Genomic DNA, 6,271 nt, shown 5'->3' with positions numbered 1-6,271 from the left:
AATCAGAGCAAACTATGGTCATGTTTTGTTTAGTCTGCAGTAGTAATAGTAATGTGGCGGCATAAAGCAATAAAACCATAAATCATGATTTATGACTGACAGGTTAGTATGCAAAAAGCAAAGCGTGTGTGTGTCCTCGTGCGCGTGTGATCGTGCGTGATCTAACAATCGACCCCCACTCAAAGCCTTATACGTGACAGTTTAGCGGCGGATTACAAACGTGATTTTTAATTAAAGTAGGTTTTTAAATGTACAGCGTACAATGAGGAGTGGTACAATGCTTTTTTCCATGTTAAAGCATGAAGCGTAGGTCGTGTGATCAGCTGTCACGGTGATTTTTGTTGTTCAGATGAATGTGCATAGGATCATGGGAGTTCTCATTTCGGTGTTTATGTGTTTAGTTACAATGTTATCAGCTATGTTTTGCTGCTCTCTCATCGATATTATTAGTTTGAGATGTGAATTACGCACGTTGTCTGGTATGGAGGCGAGCTAGTAATGGAACACCATGACTGAGATGGCTGTAGCCGCTAATGGCCTAGGATCGCCGTGGCTGTTTCAGAGCATGCCCGTGCTTTGTGTGAATAAAGCTGCAGTTTCTGCATATGACCAGTGAACGTGTGTCAGGAATTATAAAGTTAACTCAAAATCTCTGTTTTTTCTTTTACCTCAATGTGCTGCTTTAGTGCATCGCACAAACAGTTTTACTGTAAAGAAAAAACCAAAGAACCCCTGATTATATTAAAAATATCAGACTATACACTATACACAGACTAGACAGTATACAATGAACCTTTATTATGTATGTTTCATGATAGCTGTTAGGTTAGGCTGTTAGGCAGACATGTAGTGTATCAACTTCAGGGAAGTTGTGCCCTGGCTGTGCTACTGTCGGATTCTGTCATGATCCTGTTACATGTGCTGCAATGGCTTCTTTGACCTCTTGCTGAATGTCTTTTTTCAACTGCTCCTCTTGTGTCATCCCTATTGGGGCAGCAACCATCTGGTTGGTTTTGTGGGCAGATGGTTGTGGTGGATGAAGAGGTGGATACAGCTGGTTGGTAAAAACTGCTGGCAGAGGATGGAGGCAGTAGATGGGAAGTGTACGCTGGAGGTGGAGACTGAATGTGCAGCTACATGGCAGTAGGAGGTCTTTGACTAACTGATTATTTACAGATTATTAATTGATTATTATTGATAATTTTCTCTTTATAAATGGATGCTGAGAGCTGTTTCTGCCTTGCTGTCTGTCCTCTGAAGTGCTGACAGGCTGAAATGTCATGGCTGCCAACAGCAGCATCTGTGGAGTCAGAGACCCGGAGGAGCCGTTGCTCCGGGGAGTTCATTTCTGCCAGCGTGTCGCCCTCAGCACCTCACCTACCTGCTCCAGCTGCAGGCCCTGTGTATGAGCGCTGTCTGCTGTTTAATCCACTCACAGTTACATCGTCCACTCTCAGATATGGCTCCAGTTCATCCACGCGCCTTTCCAACAAACTGATTTTCTTGGTTTTCCAAGACATTTTTCCTTCATTTACACATTTCCTCCATGAATTGAAGCATTTTAGTGATTTCTTCTGACATGAAGCAGAGTGAACTCTTCATCTCATCCATTTCCTCATCGTTGTTGGCTCGTGTTTCCTTTGGTGGTGTTTTAGACCCTCAAACAGATTTACGTGGTAGGAAGTTCTTTCCAGTGTCTCATTTTCAATCTGCCAGTCCGGTACACAGCCAGGCTTTTCTTTGCTCATTTTAGTCTTTGAGAGTCTGAGATTTGCTTATGTGTTTAAAGAGTGTTTACTGAAATATATTGTGAATATATCGGCGTCTTGTCTGGTTTCCACCTGCAAACTGTCCAGATCCTCTCCTCTGTGTTCCAGAGTGCTGAAGTTATTGGAAAAATACCCAGAAATATTCTTTATTACCTTTAAGACTGTCTAAAAGTGAGCTGGTGGAGAAACTAATGACTGAAATGTTTGCAGTCAGCGGTGCGGCGCCATGTTCAATACTGCCCAGATTTAAAGGTGAGATCTGGTGTCACTGCAGCACAGCGCCACCTACAGTACCGATGCTGCTGCTGCCTTTAACCATGACGGATTGAGCTCCTTTCATCTGTTGAGGTCCTTGTGAACGCAGCCTTGAAGTGCACTCTCACCACAGCCTTAGAGAGGCAACACTAACACAGAGACACACAACTGTTCACACTCACATTCACACCTTCAGTCAGATTAGAATGAGACATTAATCTGAGCCCATGTCTTTGGACTGTGGGAGGAAGCTGGAGTGCCCGGAGAGAACCCACACAGACACGGGGAGAACGGGGGTTTGGCATGCAATTCACAATATAAGGAGCAGTAAAACACAATGTACCCCACTCACAGTTTGTGGTACTGGAGACTGTTGTGCGTTGGTTTGTAATCTATTTGAGCTGTTTCTTTTTTGGTGATGGAAGCAGCCAGAAAGAGGAGATTTCTCCTGTCTGGGAACATTTTGAGCTGATCTCCTAATAAAGTGTGCGCATGCTAACAAATTATTATCCAGCTTCAACTGTGCTCTGTGAAAGGCTGTTTTCTAAAGCAGGTGAAATCATTTCAAACAAAAGAAACTGCCTGCAGCCCAGCACTGTGCAAAGCTCTTATTTATTAATTAAAATCAATAAATACAATGTCCCTAGTTACATGAGCACAGTTACAAACACGTCACAACCCTCTCCCCAGTTTATTTCCACTTTCCCTCTTGACCCCACCATTGGTTCAAAAAGACACCATATTAGTTAATTCTGGATTTATTTATCACAAAAATCATTAATTTATTCTGTTCAAAGCTTCAAGCACCAAAGCCACAGAGTGATCTAGTAGCTGTAAAACAAACCGCTATAAGCACTCGTTCCTCCCAACATCTATTGGATTATTGAATAAAGATTCAGCACTGTTTAAAAAAGCCCAAGACAAACCATTATGTATTTGAGTGTTAGAGATGAATTTTTATGAACTGTTATTTATTTAATTATATATATTACTTGAAATTTCTGTACTATTAGTTGACCCTTTCTGTTTTTATTATGCAAATTGCAGCTAAGTCACACTGTATGTCCAAGACAAATTTCCAATTGGCGGGACAATAAAGTTTATTTGATTGATTGATTGATTGATCATCACTCTGCCTGTTTTACATTGACTGTCCACTTGATGGCACAGTAGAGCAAATGAAGCACCATGAAGCTTCGACCCATGGGTTCACTGATGGAAAGCCTCAATGCTCCATGAAGCTTCATCTCACCATCACCAGTTCTCATTCTCTCCACTCTCTGCTTTTCTCTCTCTGGGAACACCGGGGAAATCTGCATGGAGGAAATGCACAGGTGAGATGGCAACAACACATCTGACAGGTAAAGAACAGAGACAATGTCACTAACCTGAGTCGTACAACAATCCAGTGTTGACTGAGGGTCACTGCTCTGTTTAAGTAGCAGCCAGATGAGCAGATCACCCACAGGTGTGCTTCAGCGGCAGAGCAGGAACCCCGGATGACCCGCCCACTGAAACACAAAGGTGTGGTAAACACACACACACACACAGAGGAGAGAGAGAGAGAGCAAATAACAGCTGAGCCGGCAGCAGACCACGACAGCTCCCTGACTCAGAGAGAGCGTTCTAGCACAGAGTCCCAGTTCTCCCTCACACAAAGAAAACATGCAGAGTTTGACCGTGAATGTTTCCACCAGCAGGATCTTAGTTTGTGTCATAAAAATAGTTATAATAATCATTCTGTACAAGCTGTTATATGAATAAAGGTGTGCTCTCTGATCTAAGAGTGAGCAGCAGTGTGACCCTGGAGCAAGGCACCTTTAAAGACTGTAAAACAGCCTTTAAGTTGTAGCTGCTCTAATGACAGTGTCATAAACAAGGCAGAGAAGTTGTGGAGCCTGTTTTGTGTCTATCTGATTTTCAGGCTCGTCAGCTTCATGGTGTGTGTGTGTGTGTGTGTGTGTGTGTGTGTGTGTGTGTGTGTGTGCTGATTGCATCATATGCAGCATGGCTGTAATAATGTCGGCATGCTTGAATAAACTCTTTGATTCTTTGTTTTGTGTCCTGTTGTTAAACAGAGAGAGAACATGATGTAACAGCAGCCATAAAGATCAATGATACATCTCTATGAACACGTTATAGAATCAAACTCTTCTGTGATCACAGTTTCTGAAACATGATGAGTGTCTTCTGAATTACAAACTATAAAAATAGACAGCTGACACGTTTTTCGCCTAAAACATCCAAAGTTCTGATTATTTCACTTCATGTCACAGATAGATTAAATATGTGTTTAGTTCAGATGGATCTGATAAATAGATTATAGATTGGGAATAAAATCCATGGTGTTTACTATAGATAAAGATGTAGTAACAAAATAAGTGAGCAGATGAGTGTACAGTCCCAGTTTTAATTGTGTTTTTCTCAAGAGGAAACAAAAAATATGAATTGAGGTTCAATAAAAGTTTGTATCTTTAAAGTAAATTTTTTTCTTATTCTTTCTTCATCTGTATCACCTGCCCCGAGTATTCTTCTCCTTCACCAAATCCATGAACCTACTCTGAGGTCTTCCTCTTTTCTTCTCCTTTCCTAGCAGCTCCAGTGTATCCACTCTCCCTCCTCAGCTGTGTCTCTAACTTTGTCTCCAAACCTGAGCTGTCCCTCTGATGGACTCCGTTCTAATCCTGTGCATCCTGGTCACTCCCAGTGAAGACCTTAACCTCTTCACCTCTGCCTGCAGTCTTTTTGTCAGCACCTCCATCTCCAAACACCATCCATCATAGCTGGTCTCCATCCTGGAAACCATCCCTCTGACTCTTGCTGCTCTCCTTCTGTCACAGATCACCCCTCCACTCTCTTCTTCACCTCTCTCTCACTGTCAGCCCCTGTGGACGGCTGACCCCTGTCTCCCTAAACTGATGTGTGTGGAGTACAGCATGTCCACTCTGATGAACCTCACATGAAATCTGTATGAACAGAATCTGTCAGTAAACGTGTCGAAGTGGTGACTTTAAAGAAGCCGCAGTAGGAAGGAAGGAAGGAAGGAAGGAAGACTTTAATGCATGAAACAACATTTCCTGAAAAAAGTAAAACCAGAGGTCAAAGTTCAGAGCAGAGCCCTCCCTGCAGTTTCTGTGCTCTTTACTAACAGCTACAACAAAACACTGTCACAGTGACAAACTGTGTGTTAGACATCCTCATTGTAAAAGCAGCAGAGTCGGTGCTCAGAGGGTGAAATGCAATAAGTCTCCTCATCATCTGGAAATATGAACAAATTTTCTGTTTCATCATAAACTTTCCTTTTGAGAGCAGCTCGAAGCCTCTAAATAATCACATTTGCTGGGCCTGTTCCAAAGATCTGCTGCACGGCGCTGAAGTCCCGATTCTCTCTGAATGATAAACATAAAATGTCTTCATCTGCAGAGGCACAACAAACTGTAAATCTTTAAACCGTTACTAAAACGATCAGTGTGGAGACATAAAATGCAGTTTGTTTCTACAGACTCAGGTCCTGCGCTTTCTTCTCTTCAGCTCTTTAAATGACTCACACACTGAGATTAAAAATGTGTTTTTAAGTGGATCCATTCTACAGAACCATGTGGAAATATTTCAGTTTGAACTGTCAAAAATATGAACATCAAGATCAAAGTGAAAGTTATCAACAAAATACAAGACACAAACTTTAGTGTGTTGGAGCGTAAGAACCAAGGCAGCAGCAGATTACTGATGACTGCAGGATGTTTGTGGACCACAACGTTACAGGAGAGCTAAAAATGTTAGTGTGCATCAGATTATGGCTTAATTATGGCTTAAAGTCTCTATTAGTAATCCATCCATCCATCATCCATCCATCATTAATATTAATAATGAAAAAGGATAGGATGCTTTATGCCTGATGTATTATTTTGACTTCCAAACAAAAGAGTTTTTATTAAAAGTAAACACAACAAGGCCGAGAAGAAGAGGCTCAGTTTTAGCTGATTATTAGAGTGAACACAGTACAGGGAATGCTGCTCTAACCTGTGATGTTTCAAAGAGATTTTACTTTCTGTTCTGACTTTATTGAGTCAAACTCTGGGAACTTATAAGGTGGTTATTAAAGGATGAGAAGAGCCTGCAGCAATAATGTTTTCACAGAGCTGTCAGGTTTTATTCTGGTCAAATAAAATAGAGTATTCAGAAGTTTTACAGTGACGCTGTTCATTTCAGCTAAAACTTTTAACTGCTACAGTTCATTATGATAATTT

This window comes from Archocentrus centrarchus, chromosome 16 (assembly GCF_007364275.1).
Source record: "Archocentrus centrarchus isolate MPI-CPG fArcCen1 chromosome 16, fArcCen1, whole genome shotgun sequence".
Taxonomy (NCBI): domain Eukaryota; kingdom Metazoa; phylum Chordata; class Actinopteri; order Cichliformes; family Cichlidae; genus Archocentrus; species Archocentrus centrarchus.
Note: the sequence above shows the minus strand (reverse complement) of the source record.